Below are 22,991 nucleotides of genomic sequence, written 5' to 3' on the forward strand. Positions count from 1 at the left end.
GCATTCTAAACCTAAAATATAAGATCCATGAAGGCAAGGATGTTTTATTTCTGTCTTCTCTTCTATCCTTAAAAACTACACTTACAAAGTTAAGAGCTCAATAATGTTTTATTTTAATAAAACAGACTACAGACTACAGAAGGATTCTAAGACCCATGGTAAGATTATTAAATATTTGGAAGGATCTCCTAGAGAAACAGACTGTCCATTTTACCTATAATGTTTTTTGCCTTTTAAATAATATTTAAATACACACATAAATGAATACACTTTCTCAATCGATCCTAATTATTCCAGTTTATACTATTTTTGAAGAAAAGTGTAAAATATTAATATGAAATTTTATATGAAAACCCAACTATACATATAATTTTAAATTTATATTTTTATAATTGAAATATCATTATAATTAAAACTCTAAAACATCTCAATCATGCCAGATCCCTGGAACATTTTAACTGATGGATAATATTTTGAAGAGGTGAATTGCTTACTATACTCATTGAAAAGACTTTTTCCCTGTAAAGTGCTTATGAACATTTTGTAACATTGAAATCTTTTTATTAAGGAGATTTCATAAATAAGAAATTATTATTTTTCTTTGATGATTAGATAAATTGTCAATGTTGAAACTGTACAGTTTAATGGTTTTTATTTATTTTTTTATTTAAAATACATTTTATTTTACTCAATAGTATAATACAAAATACAGTAAAATTCTAAGTGTATATAAGATAAACACAAAAATTTTAAAAGCTGCAATTAGCGGGGAGGGGAAGCCCTCTCTGGCAGCTGACACATGCTGCAGCCCAGGGCACTGGACTTTGGGCCTCACAGGAACTGCAGCCAGTGGCTCACATGATGCAGGTGGTTCTTCATCTTGAAGTTCAGAGAAAGCTGAGCCGAGAGCCTGCCAGCTGGAGGTGTTGATGAGGATGTTGTTCCGGGCAGCTGGTCCTCGGAGATGAGGATGTGGTTTAGCTGGTCCTACACGGTCTTCCTGGAGATCTGCAGCTGGCTCTGTGGGTAGGGGCTGCTCTCCTTGTCCAGGTTGTTGGCCCGCTTGCTTTGTGGCCACATCTGCTGAAGGCTCCTTTAGGGACATGCCTTGGCCAGGGGCACCCGCCTGCTTTTCCTCGGGCCTGGTGGAGGGGAGGCCGAGAGACTTGGTCTTAGTGATGAGCCTGTTGGGAAGCAGTTTCTTGGTGAACACATCCAGGGTGGAGGTCTCTGCCTCTGGGCTGTCCTCGGTCTGTCAGCTGCTCCCCAGGGTTTGGCGTGCTGTGGGCCACCCAATCCAAGACTCTTGCTGGGCTGCTTGCCACCAAGGGCTCCCGTCTTCTCGGGCACATGGGCCAGACTCAGAGGCTCCTTCTGCCTCTGGGTACTGTGGATGCTCCCCATGTCCATCTTCCCGCTGGAGTGACAGGCCTTTGAAGTAAGGCATGAGCTTGCGTTTGGGGGTGCTGAGGATGCTGTGATTGTCATCGTCATCATCCTCCATGTCTGGGCCACTGTCACTGGGGTTCTCCAGTATGTCATGCAGAAAGTCCAGGTTCTCCTCTGCCTCAGGGACATGCTCCACCGGGTCCTGCTCCAAGTCCAGGACCTCCTCCGACACGTTGACCCTGAGCAGACATGCCATGGCTTTTTGCCTGAAGGTTTGTTGCCTGGTCATGGCCGTCGTTCTTATTGTCGATCTCTGCTCCTTTTTAGTCTTCCCCAAGTCGAAGTCTCCCTCATCCAGGTCCTGCCCATGCAGGGCATCATCACTGGCTTCTTGCTCAGAGGAGAAGCTCTCAGACTACTCCTCAGAGTGGTTACCTGTGGACTTGTCCTGGGGACAAGCCTGCATGGCACTGTCCTCGTGGTCCATGGGCTGGCTGGACAGGGATAAGATCCAGATCTTGGCCACCTTGGAGGGAGCCTCCTTGACGCTATAGAGGCTTAGCACCTTGCCACCCTGGGGGGATCGCTGAATCACCTCAGCCATGTGGATGGCTCCCAAGGCCAGCTTCTTGTAGCCCAGATACCTGCAGCTCCTAAAGCACTTCCTCTCCTGCAACAGTATCTGTAACTTTTTGCCTTCTCCCTTGAGGAAGTGGGGGTATTGCAGCGAGAAGGTCAGCTCCAAGTCTATTACTGCTTGACCACTAAGGGACAGCACAACCCTGTGGGACCGCAGGATGCCTTTGGAGCCCTGCATCTTCATGGCAATGACCACAGAGGTGAGCTCATTCTCCAGCTCCTTGAAGACCACCAGCTTCTTTAAGGTAAGGGTGTACAACCTAAGCATGCAGGTGGGGCTGGAGAAGTGCACTTCCCAGGGATCGAAGTGGTAGAATGGCACCAGAGTGTAGAGTGTGGCAGGTGCACAGGCCAGGCCCACTGGTGGTGATGAAGCTGCAGCTGCTTGAACCATATAGGTCCTTTTCCTATTCAGGGTTGATGATTTCTCCCCCCTAACGCCATGCTGCATTCTTGCGGATGTGTGGGGCGCTTGTGCCTCTTGCAGGGAGATGGAGTTGAGGACCCCATCAGTCAGCTCCTGTCTGTTATCCTGTGTGGAACTCTGTAAAGACAGTTCCCAGTCACCAGGCAGAAAGTCTCAGAGCCCTGTTTTTGCTGGTTCTCAGACCCCTGTGACCCTTCACTCCAGACACACACACACACCATGATCTGCTCAGACCTCCCCCGGGAAGGAAAATGTGTGACAGCCTGAGGGCTTAAGATCCCCATTGGCACAGATAAGAGGCCCCTTGGGAAGCCATTCTCCATCTGCCTCCCCTGTCCTGGGATGTGATCATGACAGGCAGGACCTCTAGGTTATCCAGCTCCAAACAACCTGTTCCTGCCCGGGGGGAGGGGGATCCTTCCTTCATGTTCCTCTGTCCCCACATGAAGAGGAGAGGATGTGGCTGCAAAGGGGTGATTCACAGAGGTGGCCTGGCCTGGATTGGTCTGAGCCAGGCTGCCTTATATTACCTCAGGCGATCTTCTTGAAAATGGCCAGCGATGTCAGTGATGAGGGTTGAACCAACATCGGCAGAGTCTAGAAAAGCTCTCACTGTGAGGTCTCTGGAAGCAAGGACCCTGATCACTGGGAACACAGCAAGAGAACATCTTGCACCGTCGAATGTCCCTTGCCAAGTGAGCTGGCGTTGAGCTGTTGCTAGAACATGGGTGCCTGGTTACAGGGGTTCCAAGTTCTATTGGGAAGTGACCTCACTTCCTGTGGTCACCTTCTTGAGTCCCCTCATCTAATAACAGCTATACAGACAGTCCAGTTGTCCACAAACTGCTCATCTCCCTTCTTCATGGAAAGCCATGTCTGTAAACAGTGACACCAATACAACCCTCTCCACAAGCCCCTAGAAGGTCTGGGTGCATTCTGGGTCCCAGATTTGAGGAGACAGACCTGGGTTCAGACTCACCTCCTCATTCTTCCCTTTTCTTGATCCGGGATAAGTCATTGTGCCTGTCAGGCAAATGGAAGTTACTGTTTACTTTGTTATACGTATTATAACAGCACCTAACAGATAATGTCCAGTCTTTTTTTTTTTTTAATTTATCTTTATTGTTGAAAGTATTACAGATATCCCCCAATTTACCCAATTGATCCCCTCTACCCCGGATCCACCCACACCCAGGCCTTCCCATTACCAATGTCTGTGCCCATGGGTTATGCATATAAGCATATAACTTCTTTGATTGATCTCTCCCCACCAACTCTCCCACCCCCTCCTTCCTTCTGAGATCCCTATGTCTGTTCCATGTCTGCTTCTATGTCTCTGGATCTGTTTTGTTCATCAGTTTATTTTGTTCATTATATTCCACATATGAGTGAGATCCTGTGGTACTTGTCTTTCTCTGGCTGGATTATTTCGCTTAGCGTAATACTCTCCAGTTCCATCCATGCTCTCCCAAAGGGTAAGAGATCCTTTTTTACAACGGTATAGTATTCCATGGTGTAAGTGTGCCACAGCTTTTTTATTCAGTCATCTACTAATGGGCACTTGGGCAGTTTCCAGATCTTAGCTATTGTAAATCATGCTACTATGAACACAGGGGTACATAAGTTCTTTCTGATTGGTGTTTTGAATTTCTAAGGATGTATTACTAGAGGTGGGATCACTGGGTCAAATGGCAGTTCAATTTTTAATTTTTTGAGGAAACTCCACACTGTTTCCCATAGTGGCTACACCAGTCTGCATTCCCACCAGTAGTGAACTAGGGTTCTCTTTTCTCCACATCATTGCCAGCACTTGCCATTCATTGATTTGTTGATGGCAGCCATTCTGACAGGTGTGAAGTGATACCTCATTGTGGTTTTAATTTGCATCTCTCTGATGATTAGTGGCTTTGAGTATATTTTCATATGTCTCTTGGCCATCTGTATGTCCTCTTTGGAGGAGTGTCTATTTAGATCCTTTGCTCATTTTTTAATTGGATTGTTTGTTATCTTTTTGTTAAGTTGTATGAGTTCCTTATATATTTTAGATATTATCCCTTTATCAAATATGTATTTGTCATAGGCAAATATGTTCTCCCATACATTGGACTCCTTTTTCATTTTGTTAATGGTTTATTTTACTGTGGTTCCATTTGTTTATTTTATCCTTTGTTTCTCTTACCCTAGGAGATATATCAGCAAACATATTGTTAAGAGAGATAACTGAGATTTTGCTGCCTACATTTTCTTATATGATTTTTATGGTTTCATAAAAAGTCTTTTATCCATTTTGAGTTCATTTATTTTTTATTTTTTATTTTTTTTAAATATACCTTTATTGATTTCAGAGAGAGGAAAGGAGAGGGAGAGAGAGAGACAGAAACATGAATGATGAGAGAGTCACTGATCAAGCCCATGACCTGGGCATGTGCCCTGACCAGTAATTGAACCCCGATCGCCTGGATCCTAGGTCGATGCTCAACAGCTGAGCCACGCTCGGCCGGGCTTGAGTTTATTTTTGCGTATAGTGTAAGTTGGTGGTCCCATTTCATTTTCTTACAAGTACCTGTCCAGTTTTCCCAACACCATTTATTGAAGAGACTGTCTCTACTCCACTGTATAGTTTTGCCTCCTTTGGCAAATATTAATTGAGCATAATGGCTTGGGTAGATTTCTGGGTTCTCTGTTCTGTTACATTGATCTATATGTTTGTTTTTGTGCCAGTACCAGGCTGTTTTGATTACAACAACTTTGTAGTATAACTTGGTATCTGGTATTGTGATCCCTCCAAGCTTGTTCTTCTTTCTCAAGGTTTCCATAGCTATTCTGGGTCTTTTTTGGTTCCATATAAATTTTCAAAGTTTTGTTCTAGATCTGTGAAATATGATGCTGGTGTTTTAATGGGGATTGCATTGAAATTATAGATTGGTTTGGGTAGTATGGGCATTTTAATGATGTTAATTCTTCCAATCCATGAACATTGTATATTCTTCTACTCATTTATATTTTCCTCTATCTCTTTTTGCAACATCCTATAGTTTTCAGAGTATAGATCTTTTACCACCTTATATAAGTTTATTCCTAAGTATGTTAATTTTTTTGTTGCAGTAGTAAATGGGATTGTTTTTTAGTTTCTCTTTCTGAGATTTCATCATTGGTGTATAAAAATGCCATCGATTTCTGAGTGATAATTTTGTATCCTGCTACATTGCAAAATTCATTCATTAAATCTAGTAGTTTTTTGGTGGAGACTTTAGGATTTTCTATGTACAATATCATGTCATCTGCAAATAAAGACAGTTTTATTTCCTCCTTTCCAATTTGGATACCTTTTATGTTTTCTTCTTGTCTGATTGCTGTGGCTAGGACTTCTAGTATTATGTTGAATAAGAGTGGTAAAAGTGGACACCTCTGTCTTGTTCCTCTTATTATGGAGAATGCTTTTAGTTTTTGCCCATTGAGTATGATGTTCGCTGTAGATTTGTCATATATAGCCTTTATTACACTGAGGTATGATCTCTCTAGTCCCACCTTGCTAAAATTTTTTATCAAAAATGGGTGTTGGATTTTATCGAATGCTTTTTCTGCATCAAATGATATGATCATGTCATTTTTATCTTTCAATTTGTTTATGTAATGTATCACATTTATTTATTTGCAAATACTGTCCCAGCCTTGTATCCCTGGAATAAATCCCACTTAGTCATGGTGTATGATCTTTTTAATATATTGCTGGATCCAATTTGCCAATATTTTGTTGAAGATTATGGCATCTATGTTCATCAGGGATATTGCCCTGTAAGTCTCTTTCTTTGTAGTGTCTTTATCTTGTTTTGGAAATAGTCTAATGCAGGCCTCATAAAAAGAGCTTGAAAGTGTTCATATCTCTTGGATTTTGGGGGGATAGTTTGAGGAGGATAAGTGTTCTTGTTTGAATGTTTGGTAAAACTCCCCTGTGAAGCCATTTGGACTAGGGCTTTTGTGTGCTGGGAGTTTTTTGATTACTGCTTTAATTTTATCAGTAGTTATTGGTCTATTCAGGTTTTCTGCCTCTTCCTGATTAAGTTTTGGAAGGTTGTAGTTTTCTAAGAATTTGTCCATTTCATCCAGGTTGTCCAGCTTGGTGGAGTGTAGTTGTTCATAGTATTTTCTTACAATCCTTTGTATTCCTGTTGGGTCAGTTGTTACTTCATCTCTTTTGTTTCTGATTTTGTTTATTTGGGTCCTCTCCCTTTGTTTCTTGATGAGTCAGGCTAAAGGTTCATCAATCATTTGCATCTTCTCCAAGAACCAGCTCTTGGTTTCATTGATCTTCTGTATTGTTTTTTTTTAGTCTCTATGTCATTAATTTCTGCTCTGATCTTTATTATTCTCTTCCTTCTACTTACTCTGGGCTTTTCTTGTTGTTCTCTTTCTAAGTCTTTAAATTGTAGGATTAGACAGTCTATAAGAAGTTTTTCTTGTTTTTTAAGGTAAGCCTGTAGTGCTATGAACTTCCTTCTCAGGGCTGCTTTCATTGTGTCCCATGGATTTGGCATTTTTGTATGTTGATTTTCATTTGTTTCCAGGAATTTTTAATTTTTTTCATGATCTCTTTGGTAACCCATTCATTGTTTAAAAACATGCTATTTGAAAAGAAAAAAGAAAAAACACAGTAGAAAAGAATTGCACATTTTCAGATTTGTAGAAATTTATTTGTTACAATAAATAATGAAAGTCTAAAAAAAAAAAAAAAAAAATGCTGTTTAGCCTCCATGTGTTGGAATGTTTTTTGTGTTTTTATTGTAGTTGATTTCTAATTTCAAGCCATTGTGATCCGAGAAGATGCTTGATGTGATTTCAATCTTTGTGAACTTGTAGAGACTTGTTTGGTGTCCTAACATGTGGTCTATCTTTGAGAATGTGCCCAGTACATTTAAGAAGAATGTATATTCTGCAGCTTTGGGGTAGAATGTTCTGCAAATGTCATTTAAATCCATCTGATCTAGTGTGTCTTTTAGGGTCACAGTTTCCTTGTTGATTTTTTGTCTGGAAGACCTATCTAGTGAAGTCAATGGGGTGTTAAACCCCCTACTATGACTTTATTACTGTTGATCTTTCCCTTAAAGTCCTCTACAAGATTTTTTATAAATTTAGGTGCTCTATATTGGGTGCATGTATCTTTATCAGGATTATATCCTCCTGTTGGATTGATCCCTTCAGTATTATGTAGTGACATTTCTTGTCTCTTGTTATGGTTTTAATTTGGAGTTTCTTTTATCCAATATGAGTTTTGCTACCCCAGCTTTTTTTTCATTTCCATTTGCATGGAAAAATTTTCTCCATCCCTTCACTCTCATCCTATGTAAGTCTTTTGTTCTGAGGTGGGTCTCTTGTAGACAGCATGTATTTGGGCCATGTTTCCCTATCTACTCAGCCACCCTATGTTTTTTTATTTGAGCATTTAATCCATTTACATTTAAGGTTATTATTGATACTTATCTACTGCTGTTTTAATTCTTTATGCCTATGTTTCTATGTCTCTCTATTTCTACTTCTAATTACAGCAGTTCCTTTAACATTTCCTGTAATGCTGGTTTGGTGGTGATAAACTCCTTTAGCCTTTTTTTTTTTTTGTCTAGGAAGCTCTTTATTTCATCATCTATTTTGAATGATAGTCTTGCTGGATAGAGTGGTCTTGGTTTCAGACCCTTGTTTGTATTACATTGAATACATCATGCCATTCTCTCTGGCCTGTAGAGTTTCTGATGAGAAGTCAGCTGACAAGCTATAAGAGCTCATTTTAGGTAACATTGCTTTTCTCTTACTGCCTTTAATATTCTCTCTTTGTCTTAAATTTTTGGCATTTTAATTATGATGTGTCTGGATGTGGGCCTCTTTGGGTTCTTCTTGCCTGGGACTCTCTGTACCTCCTGAACTTGTGTGACTTTTTTCTTGTCCAGGTTAGGGAAGTTTTGTGCCATTATTTCTTCAAACAAATTATCTGCCCCCTTGTTTATTCTCTTCCTCTTCTGGCACTCCTATGGTGTGCACATTGTTACATTTCATGTTGTCCCATAGCACCTTTAGACTGTCCTGTTTTTTAATTGTTTGTTCTTTTTGGATCTCTGAGTGATTTTTTTCTTTTTGGATCTCTGAGTGATTTTTTTCTAAATCGTTGATCCTATCCTCAGCTTCTTCTAATCTGCTGTTTAATTCTTCCAGTGTATTCTTTATTTCTGCTATGTCATTCTTCATTTCTGACTTGTCATTTTTCATAATTCATATACCTTTTCTCATGCTGTTGATAATCCTGACAATCAGTATTCTGAACTCTATATCTGATAAATTGCTTATCGCCATTTTATTTAGTTCTTTTTCTGGAGACTTCTCTTGTTCTTTCATTTGGAGCTTGTTTTTGTGTCTCCTTATTTTGGCTGCCTATTTGGGTTTGTGTCTATGTACTAGGTAGGCCTGTTGGACTCTCAGTCTTTTTGGAAGTTCTCTTGTGCAGGCCAATGTCAGATGCTGTTTGTGGCTGGTCTTGAGTACCCTGTTTGAAGCTATTAACAACCCACAGCTTGAAGTCCCCTCTGCTGGGGCTGGATGCATTTGTACAGGATCAAGATGCAGACCAAAGTCTGCTTTTTCAAAGGCCCTGGTCCAGAAGCAGATCAGACAATGACTAAAAGTACTCTGAAGTCTGCCTCTGCCTTCAGTCTGATTAATCTAATTTTTTAATCTAATTTCTTATCTTTGCACTTGTTTGAAATGAATCAATATATAAAACATGATCTCACTCATTTGTGGACTCTAATAAACAAAATAAACTGATTAATAAACTAGATTTATATACTACACAGCATGGAACAGACTGATGAATGTCAGAGGAAAGGCAGGGTTGAGGGTAGGGGTTTGAAGAACTTATATGTGTATATGCATAACCCATGGATAGGGACAATAGCATGGTGAAGGCCTGGTTGAAGTGGGCACCAGTTGGAGGGGGTCAATGGGGAAGAAAGGGGGGAACATCTATAAAACTTTCAACAATAAAGATAAAATTAAACACACACACATACATAAAAAAAACAAACACCATGATATATATACTATATCAGGAATTTCTCGCCATTGTAACAACCTGATCATATTTCCTAATCTCATTGTTTTTCAGATTCATCACTTGTAGAATGAGAAGAGTAGCAGTTTTATATTTGGTTTTGAGCTTACATGAGACAATAAAACATGTAAGAGGCTAGAATAAGGCCTGTCTTATAGCACATGCTACACAGATTTTAGCCATGCTGTCTATGATAGCACTTGATTCTGAAAATCTTAATGCACAACACTATTTTCAGTAATGAATATGTGCTTTCACATTAATTGGAATGAATTGGGATGAATGTGATTTTAATTAAATTTCTCTGAAAAAAATATGTGTCAGACTTGTATTTTAAACTTGAAGTATGTAAAAAGAAAAGAAAAGATTGGGGAGGGCTAGGGGTGGTTAAGAAGATAGTATAATAGGAAGGTAATATCAGTGCAGAACTCTTTATCTGTCTTAAGATTATTGAGGTAGTTGATCAGATCAGTTGACTTAGCAGTTCTAACTTCCCAGAAAGAGTTTTAAATCTCGTTAAAGTATATCAAAATATTATTCAAATATTTAAGTCAGAATACCAATTATTTCCACAAAGGACTGAATTGTATGATGCAAAAATATTCTGTTCCATGGAGGTGTAGGACAACTTTCTTTCTCCAATTCCAGTTAGGAAAGAGCCTCTTAATGGTATTTTTATGAGAAAATTATTAATTGGATTTGTTGCTCATTTAATTGCTTTTAAAATTCCATGTAGATGGTGAAAATCAACCACAGGATAATTTATACAATAAATATACAATTATAATTACTAGTAATAGTATACACATATGGATATAATTCCTTTAAATAAATTTCCTACTTTAGGTGAAGATTTTCTAACAAAATTCTATCATGATTCACTTTACATGGTAGGCATTTCACGTAGTCTTTGAATTGGAATTTTATATTTTATATGCTTGAATTTAGTTGTCTTGTGTTTTTTTTTTCCCTCTCCCTCTTTGTTAGTGCAATTAGAAACATTATTTAACACATATGAACCTCCTGGCTTGGTTCTAATATAACTGATGCATACAGGCTAAGGTAAGAGAATTAACTTCTGTCAGGAAAATTCCTAAAAGTAATAATCAAGAGCTATAATTTTGATTACTTCTATTTTCCCAGAAATTATAATAATAACATTTTACTGTCCTATTAGCTTCTATGTTTAGAGGACAAAAATTATGATTTTTCCTATATGTTTATTAATATGCAGTCAGATCACTAGAATGGGGAGCATACTATACTTGAGAGTACATACAGAATGAATATCCTGGTCTGGGTAGGACATTTTAGGCACATAGATGCCTTCTTATGAAGGGTTGATCTTGTTCCATAGAAATAGAATATCGTACCTAATAAAGTGAAATTTGTCTGTAATTATCATGTTCCAACAAACTTTAAAAAAATTATATCTCAGTACAAAGGAAGATGAACTCATGTTGAAACTATGAACATAGGTGTATTTCAGTGAAGAGTAAACTGAATCAATAAAGGTACTTCAAATAATATTTTTACTATTTTGTAAGGAATAAAACCATATTGTTTTGAACCATATTTTAGACACTGACAGAGATACTACCTAGAAATATGAATAATTACTTACAAATGTGGTGTGGTTAAAAAGTAAATTTAACACAATGGATGTTTTTTATCAAGATAGTTGTGATTTTCCTAAACTTAATCTGAAGCGCAAAACTCTCCTCTGACTTCCAATTATTATCAGCATCGTGCTTCAGTTCTCCTGAGAGACATTTGCTTCTGTTAGCAATTTTTCACTTTAAAACTTATTACAGATTAATTTCTTTTCTTATGATTTCACCCTGGGAAATCTATATACTTCTTTGATACCGATGGGCTGCAACAATGTGAGAATTATTCTGAAGAATTTAATCCCTGACTTCCTATATGTGAATCACCTGAGACAGAGATATTATTTTTAAGTGGATTCTGAGGTACCTGTTACAACAATAAATCAACACAGAAAATGAATTTTAAGAAGCCAATAGCTGAAGTGTTTTAAAGTATTGATTCTTTAACCATCTTTTTTAAAGAGTATTAATTCTAAGCCACTTAAGTATACCTTAAGAAAAAGAGAGTTAAAGATAAAACAAATAGGGAAGAAAGGAAAGTGGACTTTATTAAAGATTAGAAAATAGAACTTTGGAAATAATGACAAGAATATTTTCAGATAAATAAACACAATCAAGTTTCCTTCAGGGTTTCCCTCGTGCTCCTGTAATAGTTTTGTTCTGTCGGCCTAGGATGAGCAGAGCAATACATTTCTCAAAGTCATTGACTTCTAATCTTTGTACACATCCTGAGTTTTTCATTTGTCTATGTGATTTGATGTCAGCTTACTCTGGAAGTATTTCTCCCAAATATCATTTGCTGTATCAACAACTGAGTGTGGCTCACACAGTTCTTTCAGGAGGCCAATCCCTGGCCTAGAGCTTATAGAAGATGATTTCATACAGACGAGACTGAATATCTCACATAGATTTATGTCAGCATTTAAAAATTAAAATTAAGAGGATGGGAATTGCCTAAGAGTGTATGATGTAAGTGTATCTGCTGCTCATATTAAGAAGTTAATAAGAATTAGGTAATGATTATGGTGAGGTGTAAAATGTATAAAAATAGTGACAGAGAATTTTATGTCATTTTTGGGCTTCATCAACAAAAGATACCTCAGATATTCTATGACATGACCTGATGTTTTGAGACACAAAATGAATTTGACTTCACATTGCAAACCAATGTTATTCATAAGTCACATAAACACAGGCATTGTGATAAATTCTGATTTTGCTTTATAACTACCTAAAATATATATTATATTACACACTGCATAAGTAAGGTTATTTTAGGGAGGAGCAGAGAAGGGGTAAATGTGCAAATATCACCTGTGCTATACTCTAAATATTTTTCAATATACTGAATACTGACTTTGAATACACGTATTGATTTATTTTATTTTATTTATTTATTTTTGCCAGGCACAATAGAACACACATCACAATACTGGCCTTGTAATAATTTCATGAACTGAGACCCATTCACTATACCCTGCTCTAGTTTTCATAAATTAACTATGGTTATTTGAATTTTTGAAGTAACTGAAAGACTGAAATTTTATAAGTAACTGAACCTTACTTATAAAAACTCTGACTGAAAGTCATAGTAGCCATGCCAGTGGATGTCCTCAGCCAAACTCCAAAAAGACTAAATTCAGTAGTTGAAAAACAAACAAAAAAGTATTCTTCTATGACAGTATGCCAAGGTAATCTTGTAGTTGCATTTCCTTCCAACAGTATACAACCAGCATCAGTTTCCACCGGGCACTTTGCCTTGGCAAAGATATTTGCTTTGGAAGGACCCTTATAGCTTCTTTCTGTAAGCTTTTGAATTTAGACCACTCCGTTAATTATTATTCAGTGGTCTAAGCTTCACTCGTAATTTGGAGACTAAATTTAGCAGTTGAATCCTCAGCATACATTCAAGGTTATATATCAACGTTGTAAAAGTTTTAGTATAATATCCTAAAACTCAGAGTGGCTCTGTTGAATATTATTGGAAATGAAAAGTCCCAGAGAATTAAGTAGAATGGCTTTGGCTCTTGACCTCTGTAATATAAGCAGAGAGTTAAGACCACCATACTAATTTCAATCACAGCCATTCTAAAATGTTTATTTATATAAAGAGTCACCACCACTATGCTTATAGCTAGTTATATGTTTAATTATTTTATAATATTAATTTTAATTAATATTAATACTCACCATTTATTTAGTATTTATGATGTGCCAAATATTGTGCAAAGCCTTACAAGGGCTACATTATTTAGAATTAACTCTGCTTTGGTGGTAAATTACATGTCAACTTGACTGGGCCATAAGGTATACAGATATTTGGTTAAATACTATTCTGAATTTTACTGTAAAATGTCTAGGTGAAATTAACATGCCAATTGATAGACTCAGTAAACCAGATTGCCCTCCATAATGTATGGGTTTTATCCAATCAGTTGAAGGCCTGAATAGAGAAGCAAGGATGATTCTCTAATAAATTCAAAGGGAATTCCTCTTGCTTGATTGCTTTCTAGCTGGGACATATTTTTTTTTCCTGCCATCTGACTTAAACTGATACATCCATTTTTTCTGGGTCTCAAGCCTGCCAACATTTAGACTAAAACTATAACATAGACTCTCTTAGTCACTAGTTTGCCAGCTGCAGATCTTAGGGCTTGTGAGCCTCCATAATTACCTAACCAATTCCTTATAATAAATCTGTGAATCTGTGTGTGTGTGTGTGTGTGTGTGTGTGTGTGTGTGTGTGTGTGTGTGTGTGTAGATATCCTATTGGTTCTGTTTCTCTGGAGAACCCTGACTAATACATCTACAAATATTTAAATGCTTTTGTTGTTGTTATTGTGTTCTTTCTTTCTTTTTAAATTTTTTTGGTATTGATTTTCACATAAAAGATACCAAGGATGAGAGATTAAATTTTTGCCCAAGTTCACACATTTAGTAAGTAAAGTGACATGGTTATAAAGACAACTTGTAGAGCTCTGCAAGCACAGTCAATCCATTACACAGTATACTTGTATTCTCAAGGAGAATTTTTGTGGGACATTCCATTTGGAATAAATCTCTTAGAGATTCAAGTTATTACATATTTTTAAAAATAACTTGTAGACTATCTAAATATTGTAGCTGACATTTTCTCAAAAACCCATCATTAAGCCCTACCCTGGTAAGTATCTCAGTTGGTTACGGTGTCATCCCCATACACTGAGGTTGCAGGTTCCATCCCAGGTAAAGGTACATAAAAGACTCAACCAATGAATGCATAAATAAGTGGAGCAGCAAATCAATGTTTCTCTCTCTTTTCCTCTCTCTCTCTAAAATCAATGAATCAATAAAATTAAAAAAGAAAACCATTAAAAAATATGTTGAATTGTCACATTTCCTTATGACTCTAAAGTATTTTTTTTCCTTTTTAAAATATGTCTTTATTGATTTCAGAGAGGAAAGGAGAGGGAGAGAGAGAGATAGAAACATCAGTGATGAGAGAGTCATTGATCGGCTGCAGCCCACAACCCGGGCATGTGCCCTGACCGGGAATCGAATCCTGATCGCCTGGATCTTAGGTCGACGCTTAACGGCTCGCTGAGCCACGCCCAGCCGGGCTCTAAAGTATTTTTAAATTTCCTCTGAGTCATATAAAACATATTAATGAATAATATAAAACAAAGTTAACTTGTTTTAAATAGAGAGATGGGTAGATAGATAGATATCAAGTGTCCAAAACAAAACATTTTGCAAGACAGTTTTGTGGTTTCTTACAAAACCAAACATAACCTTAACATATGATCTAGCAGTCGCACTCCATGGTATTAACACAAAACACATAAAAGCTTATGCAAAAAACACACAAAACTGCCCACAACAGTTTTATTCGTAATTGCCAAAACTTAGAAGCAACTAAGGTGTCCTTCAGTAGGTGAATGGATAAACTAGTTTTATGTATTTTTGTGCATAAATAAATATCCAGACAATAGAATATTATTCAGTGACAAAAAAAAGAAAAAAAAAGAGCTATCAAGCCATGGAAAGACATGAACATATTACTGAGTTAAAGTAGCCAATTTTATAGTTATATACTATATGATTCCAACTATATCATATTCTGGGAAAGGTAAAACTATAGATGTAATAAAAAGCTCAGTAGTTGCTGGAGTCTGGTTAGGGTGAATAGGCAGAAAACAGGATTTTTAGGGCAGTGAAAATATCTGGATGATATTATAATTAGGGATATATGCCATTATACATTTGTCCAAACCCATAAAATGTGCATCACCAAAAGTAAACCCTTAGGTAAATTATGAACTTTGGGTGATTATGATGTGTCAATATAGGTTCACTTTGGTAAAAACAAACAAAAACATTGTGATGAGTGATGCTGATAATGGGGGAGGCTAAGCATGTGGCAGGGTGAGCAGAATGTATATGGAAAATCTCTGTACCTCCTTCTCAATTCTGTTGTACACACAAAAAGTCTCTATAAAAATAAAGTCTTTATAAAAACCAAGTAGAACCATATATCACCTCCATAAAACAGATTAATGACACAGACCCTATAGTGCATTGATATTACTACATCCACCTTGCACAATTGTATTGAGCATCATTACATTGCATTGTACTTTGATAAATTACAATTTTGTATCTTTTTCTAAATATTAGAAAAATGTGAATCTCTGAAATGGATAAGGAATACAACATTGTATTTGTGTTTTTGCCCAAGATATTTCATCAGATACATGATGAAGAGAGTAAAAATCTGTATAAACCTAGACATTACATTTTTAATAATTTATTATATGCATTATACACAATTTGTAACAAATTATCCACTTATAAATATATGTATGGTAAATTCATTGCTTTCTGCAAAAATGCAAACAGGCATTATTACATATATAATATCTGCAATCACTATAAGTTTCCTACAAAAGGCAGTCAAGTTTCTGGGTTCTACTTTGTCAACAAATGCTAAATAGCACCCTTTAATAACTATTGCTTAAACGAGAATTATTTCTGCCTGGGTCCACTGTATATTAAAGAGTAAGTGTTATATATACAAGATTGAAAGGTAGTATCAGGGAATTGAATGCTCTAACTTCATATTGGTCAGAAATGAATTCTAGGAGGAGATGATATCTAAGCTGGGTTTGAAAAAGTTTTTAAAAGAGTAAAATGAAAAATTTTAAATCCAGTGTCTGTCTTATAAGCTGTGTGTTTTGGGCTGGTTACTTACTCTTCATGAGTTCTTAGCTATAACATTCTCTAGGCAAATGGAAATAAGCATAATTCATAAAGCTATTAAAGGGATAAATGAGATATTTAGGACTGTATCTGTAGCTGTGTTGACTCCATATTACAGATTATCAAAAAATAGTTAAAATTAAGTTCAAATTTTCTCATAAAAATAGGTCAACTAGGATATAGTTCATAGTCTCATGGATTGACCTACTTAAAATGAGTTTTACTCATAGCTTTCAGAATGTTTTACAAATAGGAGCAATTGAAATAAAAAATATTTTTATGTTGTTTATTTACCAAATACTTCCTGAATGCACACTATATGCCAGATAATATTCTAAGCATTTGGGATACATCATGAATAAAACAAACATGATACCTTTACCTCTGAAAAATACATACAATAATGACATCAATGAAAAGTTTAATGAGCCAAAGTAAAGGGAGGGCAGGTTAAATGGAATGCTTGTGGTCATGGTTTTGTGGGATTGTGTAGTTAAGATAGGTGTGTTGTCTTTTTCATTTTCTATCACTGTTCCAGATCCACTCTCTACTTTACTCTCTAGCCTGGAAGGCTTCTACATGTGGCATTACCCAGGCTCCCTTTCTAATTGCTCCTGCCAATGTGAGTTAGTGATAGAAAACCAGAAAAGAAAGAGTGACAGTAATTCTTCACACCTTCCTTGCAACATCAGCACATTTGCTCTAGATATTATTACATTTTTTCCACAACTCTATACAGGGTATCCCTCCAAATGTACACACATGTTGAAGGCAGTATTTATTAAAATACATTTCATTTTTAAAGTATAATAGAATCTACAGCTATCAGCTGTTAAAGAGTGTATACATTTCTTTTGATACCCTATCTTTCAAGGGAGGATCAACCACCACACCCCTGCTGCAGCTTTAATGAGCTCAAAAACACCATTCCCTCACCTTTTCCCTTTGCTCTCATGAGTCTTAGAACTTAGTTATTGCTCCTCCATGTGTGTGATGTTAAAAATTCACAAACCTCATTGAGCTTCTTTTTGTTCCATACAAGTAAATGCATCTACCTTGTTGCAGTTTTGATTTGCATTTCTCTGATTAGAGATGTTGAACATTTTTTTTGTACCTGCTGGCTTTGTATATCTTCTTTAAACAGATGTATATTCAAGTTTTTTGCCTATTTTTAAGTTCGTTTTTTTTTTTTTTTTTGCTATTGAGTTGCAGGAGTTCCTATGGTTATAATATAGTGCACTTTAAAACTTAGAATAGAACTCATGCTAAATGTTTTCACCATTTCACACACACACACACAAGCAGGGGACTCTTTGGGAGGTGATGGATTTGCTTATTACCTTATATGTTGTGATGGTATCATGGGTATATGCATATGTCCAAACTCAAATTGTGTGCAATAAATACATATACTCAACTTTTGTATATTAATTCTACTTCAGTAAAGTTGAAAAATACATTTAATTTAAATGTTTCTTTTCTTTCAAATCAAATAAATATATTTATACATATATATATTTTTTATTTATTTGTACATTTCTATTTGCTTTCCATATAGTAAGTAACACCTACACTTCATGAGATCAAAAGATTTATCTTTATAGCCACTGGAATTTTACAAAAATAAGATTTTTTAAAAATTGCAATGGTGGGCTGAAAATACCACCCTTTTTTACTGTAATATTCTTTTGATGTTAGTCTTTACATGAGGATATTTTTTAAAGAAACAAATTATGTTTATTGTTGAAAATATTACAGATGTCCCATTTTTACCCCCATTGATCCTCTTCACCCTGCATCCACCCCACCCACAGGCCTTCCCCAGAACACTGTCTGTGTCCATGGGTTATGCTTATAAACATATAAATTCTTTGTTTAATCTCTCACCATCCACTTCCCCTCCCCACCTTCCCTTCAAGATCCTTCAGTCTGTTTCATGCTTCTGTGTCTCTGGATCTATTTTGTTCATCGGTTTATTTTGTTTATTTCACATATGAATGTAATTTTATTTCTCTGACTGGCTTATTTCACTTAGCATAATACTCTTCAGTTCCCTCCATGCTATCCCAAAGGGTAAGAGATCCTTTTTTTTACATCTGCATAGTATTCTATGGTATAAGTGTACTACAGGTTTTTATCCACTCATCTACTGATGGGAACTTGGGTTGTTTTGAGATCTTAGCTACTGTAAATTTCTCTGCTATGAACATAGGGTTCCATAAGTTCTTTGTGATTGGTGTTTTGGGTTTTGTAGGATATATTCCTAGAACTGGGATCGTGGGTCAAATGGCAGGTCAATTTTAATCTTTTGAGGAAACTCCATACTGCTCTCCATAGTGGCTGCACAAGTCTGTATCCCACCAACAATCTACTAGGGTTCCCTTTTCTCCACACCCTCATCAGCATTTGTAGTTCATTGAATTGTTGATGGCAGCCATTCTGACAGCTGTGAAGTGATACCCCATTGTGGTTTTAATTTGCATCTCTCTGATGATTAGCAATGTTGAACATTTTTTCCTATGTCTTTAAGTCATCTGTATGTCCTCCTTGGAGAAGTGTCTATTTAGGTACTTTGCCCATTTTTTAATTGGATTGTTTGTCTTCCTTTTGTTAGGTTGTATGAGTTTCTTATATATTTTGGATATTAACCCTGTATCCAATGTGTCCTTGGCAAATATGTTCTCCCATGCAATGGGCTTTCTTTTCTTTTTGTGGATGGCTTCTTTTGCTGTGCAGAAGATTTTAGTTTGATGCAGTACCATTTGTTTATTTTCTTCTCTGTTTCTCTTGCCCTAGAAGATGTATCAGCAAAAATATTGCTATGAGAGATGCCTGAGGTTTTGCTGCCTATGTTTTCCTCTAGGATTTTTATGGTTTGATGTCTTACATTTAAGTCTTTTATCCATTTTGAATTTACTTTTGTATATGGTGTTAGTTGGTGGTCTAGTCTCATTTTTTTTGCATGTACCTGTCCAATTTTCCCAACATCATGTATTGAAGAGACTGTCTTTATTCCATTGTATGTTCCTGTCTCTTTTGTCAAATATTAATTGACCATAATGACTTGGGTCAATTTTCTGAGTTCTCTGTTCTGTTCCACTGATCTGTATGTCAGTTTCTGTGCCAATACCAGGCTGTTTTGATTACAGTGGCTTTGTAGTATAACTTGATATCTGGTGATGTGATCCACCCAACTTTGTTCTTCTTTCTCAAAATTGCAATGGTTATTTGGGGTGTTTTTTGGTTCCATGTAAATTTTTTAAGTGTTTATTCTTGATCTGTGAAATATGCTGTTGGAATTTTAATGGCGATTGCATTGATTTTATAGCTTGTTTTGAGTAGTATGGACATTTTAATGATGTTAATTCTTCCAATCCATTGACATGGTATATTTTTTCATTTGTTTTTTATCTACCTCTATAACTTTTTTCAGTGTCCTGTAGTTTTTCAAGTAAAGGTCTTTTACATCTTTGGTTAAGTTTATTCCTAGGTATCTTATTTTTTCAGTAGCAATGGTAAATGGGATTTTTTTTTTTTTTTTTAGTTTGTGTTTCTGAGAGTTCATTGTTGGTGTATAAAAATGCCATCAATTCCTGGGTGTTAATTTTATATCCTGGTGCCTTGCTGAATTTATTTATTAAATCTAGGTTGTTTTGGTGGAGTCTTTAGGATTTTCTATATGCAATACCATGTCATCTGCAAATAATGACCATTTGACTTCCTCCTTTCAAATGTGGATGCCTTTTATGTTTCCTTCTTGTCTGATTACTGCGGCTAGGACTTCCAGTAATATGTTGAATAAGAGTGGAGAAAGGGGACACCCCTGTCTTGTTTCTTAGGGGAAATGGTTTTATTTTTTGCCCATTGAGTATGATGTTGGCTGTTGGTTTGTCATATACGGCCTTTATCAAGAGAGATCCAAGATGGTGACAGCTTGAGTGGAAGCTACACTGACACTCTCCTGGGACCAATCTGAATTTACAACTAAAACATAAAAAAATAAAATCCTGAAAAACAACTGAAGAAGAGCTGGAGAACACCCTCATTACCAAGGAGGAAAAGTGGAGACCACATAGAAACTGGTAGGAAGAAGTGCAGATGCCAGAGAGTTGTCTTGTATAAAGAGACTGATTATTACTAACCTAGAGGATTCATCTACTAGAAGAAAAAAATGGTAATATTTATTTTTCACATAGGGGAGTAGAAAGCACGGTGGTAAGAACATAAATTCTGGATTCAGAAAGATCTGTCTTAAAATGTGTGTGCCACAATTGGGAAACTGTGTGAGCTTAGAGAAGTTAGTTTATTTCTCTGTGCCTTAGTTTCTTTTTCCATGAAACAATCAGGTGAAAAAATTTAATTTATAGTGCATTTTTAATGACTAAATGAAGGAATGGTAGTAAAGTGCTTAGAACATGTACTAAATGTTAAGTAAACTTAAGCAATTAATACATATTAGCTAGATTTGGTTAGTCACTTGCCTCTTCTCTGGCTATTAGTTCATTATACAGAATCTGTTTAGGTTGTTTAAACCCAACTGGAATAACCAGGCAGTGGACTTCCTCAGCCATTTGCAGGACATTCAATAGGCCCAAGCAGTGAGTAAAGAAAAAAATCACCAGGCTTTCCATAAATCAAAACTTTTCTTGTTTTTCAAATTAAGCAGTTTTCAGAAGTATCACTCAGGAAAGTGACACCTGTATTGTGAACATGCACAGGATGTGGTATCAGGGATGTGCTGTCAATACTTATGACATTGAAACAAAAGGTGACAAGGACAAAGATCCTTGATGACCAGCACTGAAGCGACTTCACTCATAGAGCAAAGGAGACAGCAAGATCAATTTGAGATTGCTAGATGCAAGGGGATGAATACATTAAAGAAATTTGTAATTGGAGAAAGATATTAAACATGAAGGTAAGAAATAAAAATTGAAGCAAATTTACTAACAAATAAACAATACATTATCTAATAGTAAAGTGAAAACAAAAGACTTCTTTTCATTAATCTCTCTGTCCTCATAAGAAATACTAATGACAGACAAGAAAAAGAACATTAATTGTCTCAATGTAAAGTGGTTGGGAAATAAATACATAATAGAATGCTTTGAATGTAATGAATGATATATGTGATGTACCTTACCTATATTAGGCATTTCATAAAGGATAGCATTTATCAACAGTATTGTCAAAGCCTGTGCATAGCCTCAGAATCATCATATTGTACACTTTTCTTTAATTTTCACTCATTTCATTATACTTTGCTTTCTGGAGAAAATCATTATGTTCTGAGTCTCTTTTACACTAAGTACAATGTTACCAAATGCAAGAAATATACAGTGTAAGGGAATCAGCTAACATTTTTTTCAAAACATTATTTATTGTCTTAATAGCATTATATTTGTCTCAAGGTGTGTGTGTGTGTGTGTGTGTGTGTATGTTTTTATTGATTTCAGAGAGAGAAAGGAAGAGGGAGAGGGAGAGGGAGAAATAGATAAAAACATCAATGATGAGAGTCACTGAGTGGCCACCTCCCGCACGCCCCTTACTGGGGATCAAGCCAGCAACCTGGGCATGTGTCCTGACTGGAATCGAATCTTAGCCTCCTGGTTCATAGGTTGATGCTCAACCCCTGAGCCATGACAGCCAGGCATCTCAGTTCTTTATATTTGCTTTTTCAAATTTATGTATCTGTCTCATCTTTGGCAATAGATTTTCATTGTTTTCCTCTCTTCCTCCCCCTCATCCCCCTTCCAGCCTCCTCTCTCTCTCTCCCTCTCTCTCTTGTTAAACCACCCAGAAAAAGCTTAAATATAATGGAAAAGCTGAAATACTTATCAATTTTTTAAAAACTTATCTAACGATCTTTACAATTTACATTTCTGAATCAAATTTAGTCAACTGATTGACAAGACAATAAGACAATGCTGATAAATGCTGATAATTCATGATAGATTACTTAGCTTCCAGTATTGAAACAATAGCTGAGAACTTTTGCTGAATAATCAGTGGAATCCGAGAAATTGATTTACATAAGATATTATATAGCAAGCACTTCATACTTTATGGAGTATGGTGTATAACTTTGCCAAATATTGGCTTATATTAATCATGTATATCTAAGAACCTCATAAAAAGGAAATTATTCATACTACTAGGATCAAATCATGAAATTACAGCTACCTAACCATAATACATTGTTAACAGGCTTCCAAATTTAGTACTTGAGGAATTGGTAAATTATATAACTAAAGCCAATGTTATTCCATTTGAATTCAGTTATTGAAAAATTTCATTTAAGAACATATAATGCTTTTTTTTATCAAAAAGAAAAAAGCTCTTGAACATTAAAAATATAGGTCAATATTTTGATATTATAACAAAAAGGATATGAAACTAAAACCAAGAGACTAACTTCTACCAAAAAGTTATGGTCTGACCATGCATCTACCACATTCCTGCACCTCAATTTTCACTATATGTAATCAACAGATTGTTTAGTCATATCTTAAGTTCTCTTCCTACTCTATCATTTTGTATGTCTAAACAAGTATATATGTAAAATATCATATACATGTTATTACAAATCACA

At 36.1% G+C, this 22,991-nt stretch overlaps 1 pseudogene; it reads right to left on the bottom strand.

The window, feature by feature from the left end:
- Positions 1-688: 688 nt before the first annotated feature.
- LOC107534616 (phosphofurin acidic cluster sorting protein 2 pseudogene) lies at positions 689-2,479 on the bottom strand (annotated as a pseudogene).
- Between the last annotated feature and the right edge of the window lie 20,512 nt (positions 2,480-22,991).

Source organism: Miniopterus natalensis, chromosome 1 (assembly GCF_054644295.1).
Source record: "Miniopterus natalensis isolate mMinNat1 chromosome 1, mMinNat1.hap1, whole genome shotgun sequence".
NCBI lineage: Eukaryota > Metazoa > Chordata > Mammalia > Chiroptera > Miniopteridae > Miniopterus > Miniopterus natalensis.